Source organism: Diabrotica undecimpunctata, chromosome 2 (genome assembly GCF_040954645.1).
Source record: "Diabrotica undecimpunctata isolate CICGRU chromosome 2, icDiaUnde3, whole genome shotgun sequence".
Taxonomy (NCBI): Eukaryota; Metazoa; Arthropoda; class Insecta; order Coleoptera; family Chrysomelidae; genus Diabrotica; species Diabrotica undecimpunctata.
Window position 1 is genome coordinate 146942747 of NC_092804.1, and position 20779 is coordinate 146963525.

At 33.2% G+C, this 20779-nt stretch overlaps 1 protein-coding gene across 3 annotated transcripts in view; it reads left to right on the forward strand.

Moving 5' to 3' along the window:
* LOC140435027 (GATA-binding factor A-like) overlaps positions 1–20779 on the forward strand; it is a 179843-nt gene that overhangs the window by 74973 nt on the left and 84091 nt on the right. Inside the window, exon 1 of one of the 3 annotated variants that reach the window (XM_072523698.1) lies at positions 9270–9405. The exons of the other annotated variants lie outside the window; for them this stretch is intronic. The gene's annotated coding sequence lies outside the window, so the exon portion shown is untranslated. Of the gene's footprint in view, positions 1–9269; positions 9406–20779 lie in introns of those variants that run through there. 3 annotated transcript variants of the gene reach the window in all.

Below are 20779 nucleotides of genomic sequence, written 5' to 3' on the forward strand. Positions count from 1 at the left end.
GGACGTATGGTAAGCCTACGCATATCTAACTTAATACATCCAACAATCCTTAATGGTCACTACAAGCATATGTAGAAAACTTGCTTGGGTATTAAAAGCTGATATTAAAGTAGAAGAGAGATTCTAGATTTTAGACAAAACATAGATTTTTAGGTAAAACAGATACACAAATAAAAAAATATTACCGTGTCCAATTTGAATTTTAGATGAATAAAAATGAATCTTATAAGCATATAAGTTAAAAAAGATTTATTAAAATATCAACATTTTTTTGTCATCTCACAGATCCAGAATTTTGGGTAAATATTAATAAATTTTGTTTCCATATTATATTCTAAAATTCCATTTTTCGTACCCCAACGGCAGTTCATTAGAACCCTTTACATCCTTGTTCAGTCTTTTCATATTGTTCATACTTTTGTACTCTTACAAAGAATACCTGCCGTCTTAAAGCATAGGCTTTATATAGCAGCTATGTAAGGATTTCCGATGTCCCAAATCCTCCTCCTCGTTAGTGCCTTCTCTGTTTAGGTTGGCGATCAATATGGCAAATTTCTCTCTATTCTGGGCTTGATGAATTAATTCATTTCCTTTTGCGTGGGTCCAATCTCTGATGTTTCGTAGCCAAGATTTTTTCTTTCGTCCTATCTCCTATTTTTACCTTCAATCTTGCCTTCTAATATTACTTGGAGCTGCTCAAATTCCCTATGGCGCATTATGTGTCCTAGATATGACGTCTTTCTAATTTTGATAGTATTGACCAGATGAGGGCGTGTGTTCATTGCTCTCAGTACTTCTTCAGTCGTAGTTCTGCTGGTCCAGCTTATTCTTAGCATTCGGCGGTACATCCACATTTTGAATGAATTTAATTTGTTGACGTCATACTGTTTTAATGTCCAGCTCTTACAGCCATATAGTAATATAGACCACACATAACACTTTAGTGTTCTCAATCAAGACTGATAGCTTGGGGTTAGAGAGCATTTTACGCATATTTATGAAACCAGATCTTGCTATTTCAATGCGTCTTCTAATTTCTTTTGAGTGGTCTAGTTGACTATTTAGTTCTCTGCCGAGGCATATGAAGCTTTGGGAACTCTGAAGGTTGATACCATTTATTTGTATGTTGGGTGTAACTTGTTCATGGGGGTTTTTGTGGAATATCAGAATTTTGGTTTTGGAAAAGTTAATGTCCAAGCCTAGCCTGTGACTTTCTTCTAATAATATGTTCATCAATATTTTTAGTTGGTCTTCTGTTTCTACTAATACTACGGTCTCATCGGCATATCTTATATTGTTAATGATGATTCCATTTGCTCTGGCACACTCCTCGTTCTATGTTGATGTACTTGGTGTACTTTATGTTGGACTGGTAGGAAACTTTTCGTGTGTTGTTTCATGGATGCTGTTACCAACACTCCTACACCTGACTGGGCATCATCATCTTTGCCTGCATAATAGAAACGGTTGCCATTTACTGTATCCACATATCCTTCTCCTTTCCATCTCACCTCCCACATAATCAAGTATGTCCCACTTCATTCGTCTCATCTTGTTTTCAGCATTTGCTAGTTTGCCTGTCCCATATAAAGTTTTAACATTCCACGTAGTAATTTTAAGTTTCCTTCCGGGGATTCTTCCTAACATCCCTTGACGATTGAACGCCTGCCGGAAACTGGGGGCCATGTTTTGATTTTGACTTGCCATATTAACTATCTTGGGAATTTAATGCGATGGTTTCCCATTTGCCTTTCGCATCCTATGCCGTTGACGACGGGATGTCGTTCATCCGCCTTTGGGGACGATTTCTCCTCCCCAGGACTAGAGGGTGCCCTTGCGTCATTCCTAAGAATAATGTTGAATGCTTATACCGGCAAACACTCGGTCCCCATCTGCGTCAGCCACCGAAGCTATCTACTTAAGTGTTGCCCGTCTTTTACCGCATGGAGGTGCAGATTGGGGGTTTCCCTTCATTGAGATAAAGACCATAAAGGCATTTCTTGATACTCTCCAGTACTTTAAGAGGACAATGTCCTAAATAACGAATGTTTTTGATTTTAAATTGATCATAAAAAGATAAGCTTCTGGAAAGTAAAATAGTAGGTTAAAAAAATTTAAAGTAAAATAATTGTTACTCATATACAATTATGACATATTGATTAATACTTTAGATATCATATTACATTTACCATTTTTTTTTTTTTTTTTTTTTTTTTATTAACACCTGTGCGGTGTTTGTATACTGCTATCTGGTCACAAATGACCAATTATCAGTTATTTTCTGACCTAACATAATAACAGCAAATGATTAAATCTAAGGCTTACCCTATGGCTTACTCTTATTTTATCTATTAACTAATGCACTACAACTAACATGCAATAATTTCACAGCACTATACTCTGCTTTTTACACTAAACTGTTACACATTTACATGTAAATGTGTAACATTTACCATGAAAATAATTTTATTTTGAAAATATTTAATGTAAATAATGAAATTGGTTCATCATTTTAATAATAGTCCAGCTGAATTTTACTGATATTGTTAATTTTGGGACCCTAAAAAATATGCAAAAAAGTATATCCCTCCTATCCCGGACTCACTCCCCCCTTGTGAGTGAAAAACGGGAAACATTGATTTACCAAGAACCTGTACGCCGTGGAAAAAACCGTTAATTAATGATATTATGATAATGTTATGATTAATGTTAATAATTAATAATGTTAATTAGCGCTTTTGTGTGTAGAATTAACCGTTCTGTCACAAACAACGCTTGAAGTGACTAGCGATTTTAAATGTCAATTACAGCAGCGAAATTATTTATTTTTTAATTTGTATCAACTCGGTGGTAAAAATTCGATATCTTTTAATTATTCCATCTATCGGTCGCTATGGAATTTGTATTGTTAGAACCTAGCCCTTCATTCTAATTTAAACATGTTTAACATAGACTGTACAAAAATTATTACTATACACTAATATGCACTATCTACATAACAAAGAATTTAAGAAAATTTACGTCTATATCCAGTCTCTCTCGTATTATTGTGTAACTTTCTTAACTTGAAATAACTTCACTTAAATCGGTTGATAAAAGAAAGGAAATGTACTCACAATAACTCAAAATAAGCTGCAAAGCAAATCAACTGGACGTTGACCTTCGGTATAGTCAACTCTTGGATACATCGAGAGCTACATACTTCTTCTTCTTTTGGTGCCTATTCGTTTTGAATATTGGCGATCATTCTGGCTATAATTATTTTATTAACTGATACGTTAAATATATTAGTTGTTTTTGTGGGAAACTATTCCCTTAGGTTTTTTAACCATGATATTCTTCTTCTTCCAATTCCTTGCTTTCCAAATACTTTGCATTGAATGATTATTTTCAGTAATCTGTTTTTAGTGCCGTTTCTTATTATGTGTCCGAGATATTCCAACTTTCTCTTTTTAATCGTATACATCACTTCTCTTTCTTTCCCCATTCTTCGTAGTAGTCTCATTGGTTATCTTGACCGTCCATGATATCCTTAGGATTCTTCTGTATAGCCATATCTCGAAGGTTTCAAGGTTTTTCTCCATCGCTTCAGTGAGTGTCCAGGATCCAACTCCGTAGTATAATGTCGAGAAGATATAGCATCGTAGGAGCCTTACTTTTATCTCCAGATTAAGGTTTTGGCTTTTAAAGAATTTGGCCTTGTTTTTGAATGCACTCCTAGTCTTCTCTATTCTACATTTATATATATAGCTCCATACTTAGCTGAGGGAAACTGTGATTGCCAAAGAGGACAAAACCTGAGATAGACTGGGATTTTTCTTGGATTAATTCGGGAATTCCAACAGGATCACCTAAGGTTTCCAACTTTAGTTACATTTGGTACTAACTTAAGACAATCTAGGACTACCGGGGATTAACTTGGTACTAAGTTTGTACTAATTAGATAATACAAAAAAATAGGCAAAGAAAAAAAGATAAAAATATAAAGAATACAAATAGGTACAAAAATATCTTACCCTTTAACAGGGGTCTCGAAAACACACTAGTCGAACTTCAACAACATTGTATGCAGCGAAAAATGTATTTTGTAATATATAAAAATTTAATTCCTTTTTATAGACAAATATTTAGATACGAAAGATACTATTACTTATCTTTGTGGTCGAAAATGAATTTTACTTATTCTAACGGCATATCTTTTGAAACTTTCTCTAATGTTATACCTTTAGTGCGCAGAAGAATGTCTTGATTCGAATAAACGATATTTGACATGATTGACAACTTAAACGGTCTTTAAACTTTCTTTAAAATAGGTGAAATTGTTTTCGCGACTGCAGAGCTTGTTAATGCAAAGTACAATCTCTCTTGCATACTGGTGCAACGTTCTTTACTTGCGCTTCTCCTTGATCAAAACTTTAACAAATTAAGATAAAGAATAATAACAAAAACTTATGTAAAATAATTGTCCTAATTATGCTAAATTAATGAATATAATACATTTATGCTTTGAAAAATTCGGTCAAATTGTATCGTACCAGTTAGGTACTTGGTTTTTCGCTTACGTCCTTGTCCTTACTCTCGGATGCCTCGTATCCCTTCTCAACAATTTCCCGGAACGTCTTCTGGAAACCGTGGTTCCTCCTGATTTTTCTTATGAAATCAATTTTAGTGTTTGCTCTTTTAAAATATTATTTACTAATTAAATTAAGTATTTGTTGAAAAATATTTACCACATAATTGTTACTACACTGCGAAATAAGCTCTCAAGTTTTCAATATGACTAACCTAATTAATAGCTGGATACATCTGAAGCAGTTAACGTCTAGTAAAAATGATTTATAGAGGCTACTGCGATATTTATAGATGTTTAAATGAGATTCAGAATATTAAATGCGTATCTCTTATTCAATTAATGACATTAAAGTTAAAATAATGAAAGCAGATACACAGAATTTAAATGACTGGTGTGTTTGATTAAGTTATTAGTCGCTTCTAAGTAAGGCAAGATAATTAAATTGAGTTATAGTTGAGCATATATATGTTTTTTATAGAATTTATGGAAATAAATATAACACTGTTTTTATTTATATTAAAGACTGTAAACAATTAGTAAAATACAACAATAAAACAATATTTGGGGAAGTCTAATGGTAGAAGAAGACTAAAAAACAATTTATAAGAGACTTTTAGAAGGAACATGTCTGTGAAAGGGATTAATACTTGAATGATCCACTTAGAAACTTTTGGAGTTATGTAATTAGGGAAGCGGGGCCTGCATAGGGATAAGGACAAAAAGAATGTATGAAGTATGTATGTATGTATGTAGGATGATCATAAATTACTATCGGGCCACATCAGAGTGAAGACAATATCAATAAAAATAAGCACAGTGTCACAGACAAAAAAATAGTGTTTATGGAATAAGTCATCAAACACCCTATACCAGCAAAAATTGAAAGAACAAATATGATAATGGCCGGCAGCATCGTATATGGACACTGTAGATGAATAGTGAGCCAGTTTAGACGGTATTGATATTGCAGCTAAGGAAGTACTAGGAATACGAGCAGTAAAATGACAATACAAACGCAATAAAAATTAATATTTAAGGGAGAAAGTGAAATAAAAATACAAAAAACAATTAAAGGCAAATTAATTTTTGGATTATTAGGAGTATAAAAAACTTATGACGAGTATAAAGAAATGCAACAAATAAATTAGTAAATAAAATAAAGTCACAGGACTGGGAAACATACTCAAAGCAACTGGAAAGCGACTTATATGATGAACAGAAGTTAAAGTGCAGAACAATAAAAAAAAGAACAAAAAAAAAATGGTAAAAGAGTAATCCTTTCAATATATAAAAGAATAAATCTTGTGAACGCCAAAAACTTTGTGGACCAAAGTCTTCAAAAGTTCTTGACCAACAAAGTGATAATTTCAAATTTCAAATTTATTTTTCAACAAAATAAATATTTTCATAACATTAGCATAAAATCAACAATGATTTAGATCTGGAAGACGCTATATTTATTATGCGACAAATGGAAAGATCTATCAAATTTAGTAAATCAGCATTTCTATGTCGAAATAAGTAACAATACAACCAAAATAAAACTGTATAAAACAGGATGTGGACGATAACAAAGGCAAACGAAGAGCGCCTAAGTGTTTGGGAAAAAAAATCCTAAGAAAGATTTTTGGGCCTGTGCTTGATGAAGCAGCAGGACAATATAAGATAAGATTTAACAAAAAACTCGAAGAACTATATCCACACGCTAACATAATAAAAGAAATAAAGAACAGACGACTCCAGTGGGCAGGACACCTCAGAAGACATTCTTATAAACGAATAGTACAGCTGGTATGGGAAGAAGTCTAAACTGAAAGAAGACCACAAGGATGACCTCACCCCGGATGGCGAGATAATATAGCAGGAGACCTTAAAGCAATGGGCGTGAAGAACTGGATAGATTATGCTTAAGACAAAGAGGAATGGAGGCATGTTGTCAAGTCGGCTTAAAACCCAAGAAGGGTTGTAATGCCACGGAATAAGTAACTGTACACGATAATATCCCTCAAATTGAATTGAGTATACCCTTTGAAATGGCATTCGGGTGTTACAATTCACTGCAGCAAGGTGTAATAATTCGTGTAAACAAGAACCACTCCACCACGCTTCAATGCTCAAGATCATCTTTTCCCCCCTGGTGCAAACATATGCGTGATATATTTCAATCCTATCACCCTTTTTATGCACAAGATTTTAATTCTGGAAATCTCATGTATCATCACATTAAAATCATAATAATCGAATTTAATATTAAATTAAACTTGCACAATTGACGAAATTCGCTGTTGTACCCAACAATATAGTAGTTTATTTAATTAATTTAGTATGACTTAGGCTTAATTTAATTTTGCAAAAACAAATAAATTAATTTTAATTAAAATTTGATCTTAGGACTCGTTATTTATAATAAGTGGCTTCACAGTATTCTCTAAACAGTTGCCTTTGAGAAAAGGATGAACAATAGGAAAATAAATTAAACCAAATAATTTTGTAATACTAAACTATTAAATAATTTATTAAAAAAGAATATAATAATTTATTAAAAATTCATTAAAATTCCTATAAAAATTATCAATAATTGTTTGGACTTGAATTCAAATAAAATATCTCTTCTCTGTGTTTTCTTTTTTGAATTAAATCAAGACATAGAATTTTCTTTTAAGAAATATTACTTCTTTAATTTTTTTTATATCTGAACTAAAAGATTATATATTTATTGTGAAATGAAATCACTGACTAAAATATTAAAAACCAAATTAATTATGATCTAGTTATGGTCGTGGTTGAAAGTCTTTGAATTTACAAGAATTCTCTACTGGCTCCTTTTTTTCTTACGACTATGATCAGCCCACCTTTTGCTCACACTCTCGCTGGCTCGGCACACGCCTGCTATCTCCTCTGCTTGTCAACGTCTCTCGCACACACTATCGCCGCAACAGTCTCTCCAAAAACTCCTGGACCAAATTTCTATTTTTCAGGAGTTTGGTCCAGGAACCCAATTTCTTTCTAGTCGAAAGGATTTTCACTTAATCGACTAATATAAAATATACTATACACCTGTTTATTTATTACAGGATGTACTTTCTTTGTCCACTGCTACCAATTCCTTGGGGCTCGTTCCACAGACACAAAAAACCTTTCACAATTATTATTTGACAGAATTCTGATAACCTTCACTGCAGGATATGGAACAAAACAACTTGCTTCTTCCAACGTTCAAATCACAGTAATCTTCCTTTTCCCCCGAGCAAAACATGACTTCCTTCACTTCAATCCCCCCTTTTCTTTTTCACCAATCAGACACACACACATCCTAAAAAACAGTGGTTCAACCAGGAATATAAAAAAGCTTGCAACTGAAGTCAATAAAAGTTTGGAGTTACCTGCAAGACCTACAGAAGAGAACAGGGTAAAATACAACAAAATTAGGACAGAAACGAGAAATCTCTTGAGAAGAAAAACAAAATTTAGAAATACGAACAAAAAAACTTAAGGAGAAACACAGAACCGGTCAATTTGGGCAGACATACAGGGAGTCAATACAAAGATGAGTTAATTACTTACAGATGATTCGACGGGAAAATGAGTCGTCAATAAAGAAAATATTTCAAGCGACTTAAAATTCTGTCTCTAAAAAACGTACATCTCCTGGCCCAAACGGCATTCAGGGGAAACTACTCATCTTAACTTTAATGCTGAAACAGTGGCATGATGCTATATAGTACCATTCCACAAAAAGTAAGATAAACACATGTAGGAGTTTATAGAGGAATTTCTTTAGTTAACACAATATATAAAGTAATGTCTAGTACGCCAGATTTTGGAATATCTAAGAAAATCGCAACATACATAAAATCTTTCTAGATTTCAAATAAACGTTCCTTTCAAATAAAGAAAGCTGGTGCTCAACCGCATAAATCAGACTTGGCAGGACCACATTAAAAGCATTTCTTATTGGTAATGACCTTAAGCAAGAAGATCCTCTTGCTCCTTTATTGTTTAACTTAGCCTTGGAATATGCAGTAAGAACAGCACAAACAGAGTTGACAAACGGTTTTGCTGCCCAGCGATCAAAAATACTGCTTGCTTTTGCCGAGGATTCGTACAATATATAATGAAGCAGAATGATACAGTGTCATCGAAACTACTTAGCTCTACACTTTGTTATTATTATCAACGTCTTGTTAAGATATAACAACAATAATAATTTAAAATTTATATAATACCAAAACTAGTTATAAACAAGAATGCTGTTGTTTTGATGTTGTCAAAACTCCAAATTCCAAATTTCAATCACTGTCTTTCCTCGTATTTCGGTCTTTGTTTTACATATTCTACTGTAGACAACCAATCATCTAAACTTCATGGGTTTAGGTTCTATAAATATAAAACATTTACCGAACGGACCATTACAACATACCGAGTTTGAGCGATTGTTGAACGCATATATTTACTTTGATGTTACTAGATACAATAAAATCAATCACTAGAATTAGTATATAAATACAAATAATTAAATAAGCTTATTTCTTATTCCTGCATAATATATGAATTACAAAAGCCCTGCCATTAACAGCTATACTTCTAATTTCTTCAGGATGAACGCACAATGCATTCTTATAGAGTATCACTCATTACATACATCCCAAAGTTAAGTCATCTCAATGTCCGAACCGTTAGTTGGTCCTGCGTGCTGCGGGGGGCATGGAGCGCAAAGAGGGCGAGATATTACTGGCGCGACACTACACAGAAACCCTTTCTGATTGCGGCTCCACTCTGCCGACCTGTCAACGGACCGCCGATTGTAATCAGGGACGAATCCAGCCAAAAAAGTAAATATCTTTTTAGTATACTCGTTCTATTACTTTCATAAAACAACATTATCACATCTTAAGATAGTATTTAAGAAATTTGTTTGGATTGGTAACAATGCAAGATTACTGAAAGTTAAGAAGAATAAAAATGAAGAATAAAAATTCATTTTACATGTTGTAACCAAGAGTTGGCTTGTCTTCTATTATCACATCTTGTAATGTGACCGACGAAGATCCCCATCTTACAAATTTGTGTTAGTGCGTCATCATATTAACAGATAAGAAGTATCCATAGTGTACCAGACAAGAAAATAAGAAAAAAATGCCACAAAGATTAAATTGTAAAGGTTTTTATAAACGTTACTCTCATTTTTCACTTTTATTGCCATTCCAGATATAAATTTATTTGTATTCTAAATTACCCGTTATTGTGGGATATATAATATTTTTCTTCTTCTTTTTTTACTGTCCTTACCCTTTCAGGTATCGGATTGTGAATTCAGCTTATCATTTATCCATTTGCCACTCTCTTCTATTATTTCACAATTTCTTCATCTTATCTACGGTTTTTCTCATTTCTCTTCCATATTCTTTAATTTGGTCCGGATACTTTTTTCTTGGTCTACCTTTTCTTCTTTAATAATAGACTCCCGTTTTATACCGCTCGCGGCTTTGGGAGTATAGCAGGGTAGTCTGCTATATCTAGGGCCTACGGTATACAAGGAAGGTAACATGGCCAGTGCTACGCTTCAACCGCCTATTATTACCCCTGGTTTTACCCAAGGTACTCATTTTATTCAGGCTGAGTCGACCTGGGGCCTATAGACATTTTTTAAAAATGTCTAGTTGTTCTTGCCGGCGGTAGGATTCGAACTCCAGACTACCGGCATGCAAGGCAAGCATCCTACCGCTTGCGCTACGCAGGCCCTAACTTTTCTTCTTTTCGTTGATTTAAAAATTTTCATTATTATCTTTATCAGTTGGGTTTTATCCATTCTTATCACATGACCTAACCAATTCATTTGTTTCTTTTTGATATTTGCCAATGTTAGTTCTTGAACAATGCAATTTCTTTTTTCTTCACTTCTCACTCATCTTCATTTCCTGTTTCTTGTCCAGTTTTCACTAGCTTGTGTTATTGGTATTTTTATAGTATTGTGAATTTTCTTTTGTACTGCTACTTCAATTTCTTTATGTCCTAGTATTGTTTTCTTTAGTGGATAATATATTTTAGTTGCTTTGTTTTACTATAATATTTCGCAATTAATATATTATCTACAATCATACTTCAACATTGATGTACTTTATCATCTTTAATTGGTTGGTAATTGGTGTAATTTTCCCCGCCTTATCCACATTATCTACCACCAGAGGCTTAGATATATAATCACATTTGTATATATTTTTGCTTAGTTTATTTAATAATTAAATGAGTAATGGAATAGAATTGAGGACATTGACACCAATATTTACTGTTATTGTAGATACTTTCTGTTTAGACTAAAAGTTAAAAACACTATAAAAAATTTGGCAAATTATTATTAGATTTGAAATATTTTCTAATTAAATAAAATATTAGAAAATTAAGAAAAGTTTTAATATTATGATAGTATAACTTAATGGCTCTTAATTAAGTCCAGAAAATTGCGCTGAGAACATTTTGGTAACATAATATTGTATACTCAAGCAAATTTCTCTTCAAATAGTATAACCTACGTTTGCCAGATTCAACATATATTCTAATGGTGCTCAAAGAAGGCAACACAATCATAAAGAAGCAAGAAATATTAAATGAACTCGAATCACTTTAAACCGAACTATATGAAGAAAAATGATTCCAACAATCATAAACCAAGGATTCGAAGATATCCAGTAATAACATGAGATGAAATAAGAATATCAATATCCGAAGTTAAAAACACAAATTTTCTGGTGAAGATTAAATAGTAATCAAAGCAATCAAATTCGGTGAACTCAAGATTGTCTAAGCATTTGTGAGGCATTTTAGCGATTGTCTTAATCAGAACAAAACCAACGCAACAAAAAAACGCAGGTATTATATTACTATACAAAAGAATATTAGAGAGTAGACAACAACCATTGAGTCAGAGTATGGAATATAAATTAAAATACAAAAAAAAAGCGTCTGAGCTGCTTAGCTTTTGCCGATGAGCTAGCTCTTCTAGCTAATAATGTCAACAAAGCTAAAGTCTAATTGTACAGATTTTAGTCAATTGGCACAAAAACTAGCCCGAAAATAGCATCAGTAATACTTAACAAGAGGGAATGCCAGAATTATAGGCCAATTACATTGCTAAATGTAATATACAAAATTCTTTCTGGTATAATCTACAATAGATTATTAGAATACTCCGAAAATATAATTGGTGATTATCAAAATGGATTTAGACCAAATAGAGCCAAGAACGATACAAGAAAAAGCTTATGAATACGACATAGACCTATATAATATGTATATAGACTTTAAACAAGCTTTTGATAGTGTGAAAGGAGACAAAATGCTGGAAGACCTTTGTAATCTAGGTATACCTAAGAAATACATCAGCCTCATAAAAATGACATTGCAGGGTTCAAAAGCCGCAGTCAGAGTAGATGGAGAACTGACTCCCTTGTTTAACATCAACATGGGAGTAAGACAGGGAGATGCCCTATCAACCATGCTATTCAACCTAGTTCTTGAGGCAGTCATCAGAAAAACCAATATAACCGGCCATATAAACACCAAATCAGTACAAATTACTGCATATGCAGACGATGTAGCCATCATTATTAGGAATAAGCCACGACTAATGGAAGTGTTCAAACAAATTGATCCTGAAGCAAGAAAAATAAACGAAGCAAAAACGAAGTATATGACAGTCAAAAGAATAATTGACAATGAAAATAATATCACAATAGACAACTATACTATCGAACGAGTGGATGCCTTTACATATCTCGGCACAGAAATCAATCAGAATAACTCCGTAAGTAGCGAAATTAATGCACGTATTTCCAGCGAGAATCGTACATACTATGCTAATAAAAGATTGATGACATCGAAATTATTAGACAAAAGAACCAAAATGACTATCTACAGAACACTGATTAGACCCGTAGTAACCTATGGATGTGAAACTTGGGTAATGACGAAAAAAGATGAAGCCCAACTTAGGACATTCGAGAGAAAAATACTGAGGAAAGTATATGGCCCGGTACAAGAGGAAGATGGCACATGGAGAATCAGGAGAAACGACGAGGTTAATGAGTTAAATGAAGGTTATGACATTGTAAGATTTGTGAAAAGTCAAAGACTGTCATGGCTGGGACATGTGCAGAGACAAAACGATGCAAAAACAACAAAGAAAATGTTACAATGGAAGCCCATAGGAAGGCGAAAAAAAGGAAGGCCCAGAACGAGATGGTTGGATGACGTGGAAGACGACCTGAAAACAATGAACATAAGACAATGGAGAAGAAGGGCACAAGAGAGATCTGAATGGAAGGACATAGCCAGACAGGCAAAGACCCATCCAGGGTTATGATGCCAAAAGAAGAAGAATACTTAACAAACATTAAGATTGCACCGTCTTATCTGAAAATAATACAAGAAAAGTCAAACAGTCCAAAAAGTTTATTAAAGTAAACACCTTGGAGAGTTTATTTCTCCTGATGCTTCAGAGAATTCTGCAATTAAAATATTTAGATATTCCTAATTGGAATGTGCATTCCATATGTTCAAAAACTTGTACAAAAGCAAAAGCTTATCTTAAAACTTTGTCACTATAACATAGTGATTAGACCGTCAGCCCTATATGCATATCAATGTTTAAATATGATAAAGAAAGGTCCACGAAAACGAAAACAAAATATAAAAAAAATTGAAAAAAATCTTACGACCAATCCAAGAAAATGGAGAATAAAGAAACAATCATAAGTTATATGAACACTGAAATACATTGTTATAAACATTAGAAAACGGAAGATGATGTTTTTTGATTACGTAGAACGTATGAATCCTCAAGGACTTACCCATCGCATTTATTTTTTAATCTCAAGATCATCATCTTATAAAAAAAGGGAGAGACAAGATAAAAAAGATTTGCAACAAGCGGAAATGTCACCTGGTGACTTTCAAGACCCTCTAGGTCTCAGATATAAGGTGAAATCTACTAAGAATCTTATCCCTCTCACTATTCCAGCTCCTCACCCGCAAGCCCCGAGAAGGACAAATATAAAATAACAAAGATAGTCAAAGGAAACGGATAACGCCAAAAGAAAAATAAAAAACATGGGATTAGAGGTACTACCAAATATAGAGGGATTCGAAATAGAAATAGCTTTAAAAGAGCTAAAAAATAAAGCTCCTAGACACGATGGTATATTTGACGAATTCTTAAAAACAAACAAGACAGTAACAATTTTTATACTTACAGAGCCATTTGATAGATGTCTCTATCATAGCAAAATCCCCAACGACTGGAATGAGATTATATAATTATTCTTACACAAAAAAATCTGACCTATAAAGTACAAAAATATTAAAGACCTATAGGGTTGCCCACTCATCTATCCAAAAGTGTTAGTTTGTATACAAACTGAGAGTTATTAATAATCGGTTGACTTGCAAAATAAATAACTACCAACCGATTAAAAAGGCTGGCTTTCGCAAAGGATATAGACATTAGAAAATCTGCTAAAAATGAGAACATTGATTGAGAAGTCAAATGAATACCAACTACATAGAACAAGCTATTAATAATTGTAGAATAGATTAGAGATAGGCAACTATTACATAATATATATGCAAAGGCAACTATGATAGTACAACTAGACGAAAATATAAATCACATTCCCATTAAGAGAGAAGATAGATAAGACGTCGTGATATCTTAAAAATTTTTTAATCTAGCCCTAAAATATGTCTTCAAAACTTAAAATTGGTCAACATATGGCATCAACGTTAATGGCAACAAGTTAAACCATCTCAGATTCACTGACAAAATCGTAATTATAAAGAGCACATTCGTGGAAAAACAAATTATGATGAAGGAACTCGCAGACAGCTCCCAATGAAGCGGACTAAAAATGAACATGACAAAACCAAAAACAATGATACACAGACGACCCCAGACATATAAGACAAAACCAAAAACAATGGGTGGAACAACAAGGGTGGAACACTTTAGATATCTGGGTAGCTGGATTGACTGCAGGGTTGAAAGTGACGAGGAAATTTCGACCAGAATAGAACTCGCACGGAAATACTTTATTAACTGGCGTTCTGTATTATGCAGTAGAAGTCTGTCGTTGACCACACGTCTAAGAGTATTGAAGTACTACGTCTGGTCCACTTTGTTCTATGGATGTAAAACCTGGACAACAAAAATAAAAAATCTTAACAAATTAGAAGCGTTTGAGTTATGGTGTTACCGTCGCATGCTCAGAATCCCATAGACAGTAACGAACGCGTGCTAGAGACCGTGCACAAAGAGCGAGCATTGATCAACATCATCAAAATGAGAAAGGTCCAATACTTCGGTCATATAATGAGAGGACCTAAATATCGCTTACTCCGGTTAATCATTCAGGGCAAAATCGAAGGAAAACGTTGGATCGGAAGAAAACAACTGTCCTGGCTGCGTAACATTAGACAATGGACAGGTCGAACGGTCGAGGAACGGTTTCATCTAGCTGCCGACCGAGAATCATTTCATCAGCTTGTCAATATGACGATAGCCAACGCTTGAATACAAGCACAGCACACAAAGAAGAAGAAAGAAGAAAAACAATGACAAACATAGACGACCTCAGACGTATAACTATAAATGGCAGTGAGATGGAACAAGTCCAGGAATTTGTTTACCTAAGCCAAATTCTAAAACTTGACAAAGAGAACCAAACTGCGGAAATACCTCAATAATTGAGGAGCAAGTACATCTTTCCTATTATGACATATAGATGTCAAACCTGGACCCTAACCAATAAACTAGCCACAGCAGAAAAGACAATGGAGAGGACAATGTTAGGTATACAACTTTGATAAAAAGAGGAACGACTGGGTAAGATTAAATACAAAAGTCCAGGATATCACAACAAAAATTTACACTGCTAAAAAACAAGACCAACGTTGGAACACCACCATACAATATTGGAGTCCTTACAAATGTAGACGACCAAGAGGAAGACCACAGATGAGATAGGTAGATGACATAAAAAGAATATCTGAAACAAATTGAAAGAATGTTGCTCAGGATAAAGATCGATGGAAGGAGTTGGGGGAGGCCTATGTCCAAAAATTTCCAAAAGAAGAAAAAAAGACCCGGCTAGCAAGTGATGAAAAGAAAGGAAAGAAGAACATAAGGCAGTATGGCAGAATAAAAAAAATATCGTGCTATTATCTTGCCTGAAGTGGAAGTCTTTGTCTTTATTTGTGGACAGAGTTACTTTCAACATTGAATAATATGACAACGTAGTCAATGGAAAACATTCTTTAGACAATTCAAAAAAATATGTTAGTAAAAAATGTTCACTATACTTGGCAATACTATTTTTTTCGCACCATTTTTTAAATATCTCGTATTGCCGATTGTATTTTCAACAGATTTTGCTGGAAAAACTTTTAAAGCTGTCTCTAATGACTTTTCACGTGGCGTACATGTCACTTCTTCCATTTCCCCAAAAAGCAGCACTATCACAGACTATTAAGCACTACTATATATGTAATTTCAAGTTAGTTTCAACCCTTCTTCTTCTTCTTCGTTTTTTTTGGGTTTCGATTATATAATAATTTACCCAGTACATGTAAGGTTATGCTCGTCTTGCTCTAGTCAATGCACAATCAGAGATACATTTCTATTTACTTTTCCACTTGTTTTTCTTTTTCCTATAATATAGGGGGAGAAAGTATTACATACATTTAAGGTTAGATTAGACTTTTCTCCTTTGGAGTAGCTTCCAAACATTCTCACACTAATTTTGTGAGTAATGATACATTCGGTAAAGATTAAGGATTTTATGGAAGTAAATTTTTTTATATGCTAATATATTTCCAGTATTTTTTTTTCTAAATTTGACGTAAAAATTTTTTTATAAATCTATTTCAAAGAATTTAATAAATTTATTAATTATATTTATAACTTTATCAGAGGGTTTATATAGAGTATTATGTAAAGATATTGGACTCTCTATTCCTGCTTTTAATAGTTCTAAATACAGATCCACATTTTTGTGTTTGTTTATGGGACATTAAAAGAAGATATGGATCACTGTTCCAATGATTCCGCATTCGCATATCGGTGTTTCTGTTTTACCTATTTTGTAGAGGTGGCAAGGATTTTTGGGAATGCCGTTCATTGTAAAATTGTGTTAAAATGTCTTTTTTTGTAACACAAAAGATATCTGTACTTATATTTTATATATGATATAGTACTCTTAATTCTCTCTCAATATTCGCCAACCTATCTGCTACCTCATTACCTTTAACCCCCTGATGTCCAGGTACCCATTATATTCTTATGGAGAATCCCATATAATTTCTTATCTTAGTTCTATAGCTTCTACCAATAATTTTGTAGATATTGTGGTTACATAAACCATTTGATCCCATTTGAGACTAGAAATTTTGGATAAAGCACTTTTTGAATCCACAAAGATAACTGCTTTCATGATTTTCTTCTCAATGCACACAGAGATAGCTATCATTTCAGTTGTACAGATTTGTGTGTAATTATCTAGTCTTGGTCGATAGATCCATCTGTATATACATAAGTACGATTGTCGATTACTATATATTCCACCATATTTTGTTAAAAACATTTCATTAGATTCAATTTCATGTTTTTTATATTCTAGGCAAATTTCATATGGCAGTGGTGACGGATGACTTTTGTATGATGGCCGCTTTCGATTTTTAATAGTTATCAATACTGAATAATTATTAAGTCGGTAAATTAAAGTTACATGAATAAATATATGAATGCTATCACAAAATACTACAGCATTTAATTAATAATAACGTTATTTTTGTACAACATTTTTAATAATTAGGATTAGATAAAATTTAAGTTCAGTCAAATAAATAATAATCGTTCACTGCCATCCAGCACTTACATTAAATGTCAGTCAACTTGATTAATATTTGCAGCAGATAAAGTTATTCTTCTTTCAATACAATAAAGTGTTGCTTTGGTGCCGCAAATGAGTAGGTACAATAATAAATGACTTTAATGACGGTTGGCAATAAACAATTTTTTATATATATCTTTGACTGAAAATCGCATAGAAACACATAATAAAGCAATAGTTTACAGCACAAAAGTAAGAAATGCCATAAGTAAATTTAAAATCTCAAGGTATGATTGCTTTCTGGAGCAAACGCTGTCCACCAACAAGATTGTATGATGATATAAATCACATCAGCGGATACAGCTTAATTCCGATATTTAGAGTATGATTAATAATTTGATATTTCGCTCAGATAATCCACCAAGCAGCATTCAAAACAATTTATTTTTACAATTTTTAGCAATCTTATAACCGATGCCGATGTTTATAATCTGGCAAATATGAAGTAAGTAAATGGGAATGATTCATGCAATCCAGTCCGTACCTGGTCGAGTCACCTCGGAATTGTATCAATTAGGATTACCACTGTCTCTGAGTCCTCTACGATGTGTGCCAAGACAAAACTCGTAACCCCCGCCTTGGTAATTATAGATGTCGATTTCTTAATTACCCCTATCGGTATGTTATCACTTTCACGGAAGATTGATTAAAATATTGTTTGGATCGGTAGCCGCTTTTTAATGCTTTTCTTAATTTACATTTTATTTCTTCTTAGTAATCGACAAGTAATAAAATAGCAAAAATTATTCTTTTAATGTACTAATTAGCCTGAAAAAAAAAATATATAGTTTACTATATTTTATAGACTAGTTTACGTTTTTATCAGACTCTTGAATACTAGTTGACTACTTGTTTTATTATCTTTGTATGATACAACTTTATAATCAACGTCATAGCCACAGTTAGGTTAACGACTTTAATCACACATATACATCTAAAAGTTTTAGCCCCCTTTGTTAATTTTTATTAAGTTCAATATAATTTGAATATTTTTTGTACATAGACTCCTTATTATCTACTTACAAGAAAAACAATATTGTATCAAAAACTGATTGCTGTAAAAATATATATTAGAAGTATGGATTTTAAACTGAAATCGCGTATTAAAAGGTGTATCAATTTTTGTACCAAATGCCAGAAATCAAAAGCTTCTTTTATTTCTTGTTTAAGATATTACAATCTTCTAAAATTCATTTATCGATTTATTTTTTCTACAACCTTCTTTTCATGTTCCCTTCAATTGAGATTCCCTTCTCGGTAGATTTCTTTCTTCATTCTTCTCACGTAACGATACCAATGATGTTCTTTTTCTTCCTCATTTTAGTATATTTTGCACTCCACATTGCGCTCATATATCTGTGTTTCTTATTTGGTCTCTCGTAGTTTTGCCTGCTACGCTTTGCACATTACCCTCTGTCTTAAGAACAGCACCCTACTTCCCGGACTTAAATTCAGTTAAATTAATAATAAATAAATATTGTGATGTTTTTCTATCAATTTTCCCAAGAGGAGTGGTAAAAATATGTCTATTATTCTACTGAGAAGATTATTTCCGTACGTAGAAGAAGTAATAAGTGAGTACCAATGTGGCTTCCTACCGGGAAGGTCAACAATAGACCAGATCTTTATCTTGCGCCAAATTTTAGAAAAGAATTGGGAAATAAACAAAGATATACATACAATTTTTGTAGACTTTAAACAAGCATATGATTATATAGATAGGAATACACTGTGGAAGGTAATGGTAGAAATGAGAGTATCCAGAAAGCTAGTAGAATTAGCCCAGATGTATATGCATGATTTATGTGCACTTATCATAATTGGCAGTAGTAGCACACTAGTAGTAATTGGCAAGACAAGGTAATCCACTTTTCCCTTTATGATTCAACTTCGCTTTGGAACACGCAATTACTAAAGCGCAACCAGAATTAACAAATGGCTTAACTGCCCAGGATGCAAAGGTACTGTTAGCTTTTGCTCACGATGCACAAATTGCACAAATCACTAGAGGTGTGAAAGAAGTTTTTACCCTTTTTGAGAACAGAGCCAGGGAAACAGGCCTTAATCTCAAAGATGATAAGACCGAGTACCTAGTAGTTACCAAAACTCCAACAATTAGGTTAAGACAAAACATTTCAATAAATGAGTAAAATTTCGAAGTTGTCAAATAATTCAAATACCTAAGAGCAGTAATAACAGCCGAAATTTGTTATGAAAAAGAAAAAGATGTATCAGCCAGAATCATGACAGGAAATAGAGCTTGTTATTCCCTAGCGACGCTACTTTAATCAAAATTGCTCTCAAAGACAGCTAAACCAAGGATATATAAAACTGTAATTTGCCCCATGATAACGTATGGAAGTGAGACGTGGACACTAAACCAACGTGAAACAACAAAATTATTAATTTATATTTAAATGGGAATAAGCCACAATTAAAGGTTAAAATACGTTTATTGACGTTTCAATTTCCACTTCGGAAATCGTTCTCAAAATACAAACATTAGTAAATTTAACTTTTTAAATTAGTATTTTAACCTTTAATTGTGGCTTATTCCCATTTAAATATAAATTAATTTAAAATGCCACAAGAAAATAGCTTCAGAACAACAAAATTATTAGTCTTAAAACAAAAGATCTTCTGGATGATCTTTGGGGCTTGTGATAACAGTGGAACGAAGACATAACCACGAACTACAAGCACTCTATGGAGAAGAAAACATAGTACGACGCAAAAGATGAGCAGAACGTGTACTGAGATCGAATAATGAAAGTCTACTAAATACACCCTTCTAGGAACGGCCCAATGGCAAAAGGTCAGTTGGTTGCCCAAGAAAAATATGTAAAGATGCAGTAACGAGTGATCTACGTAAAATGGGGGTAAAACAATGGGAGATTGTTGGTGCACAAGACCGGCAAGAGTGGAGGAAAATATTAAACGCGGCCAAGACTCACTCAATTGTAAAGCCATTAAAGAAAGAAGAAGAAGAGAGGGTGGTAGCCCACATAAAAAACAATTACACAGTGGTGTGTACAAACGGTGTGTACAAATGTGGCGACTGCCCAAAAACTTACATTGGTCAAACAGGTAGAAATTTTAATAAACGAATAGCAGAACATAAAAGGGCTTTCAATAATAGAAAAACAGATTCTACATACGCACTTCACCTTCTAGATCATAATCATTCTTTTAATGACGAATTTAAAATTCTACACATTCAAAATAAAGGCCTTAAGCTATCTTTGTTAGAATCTATGGAAATCAA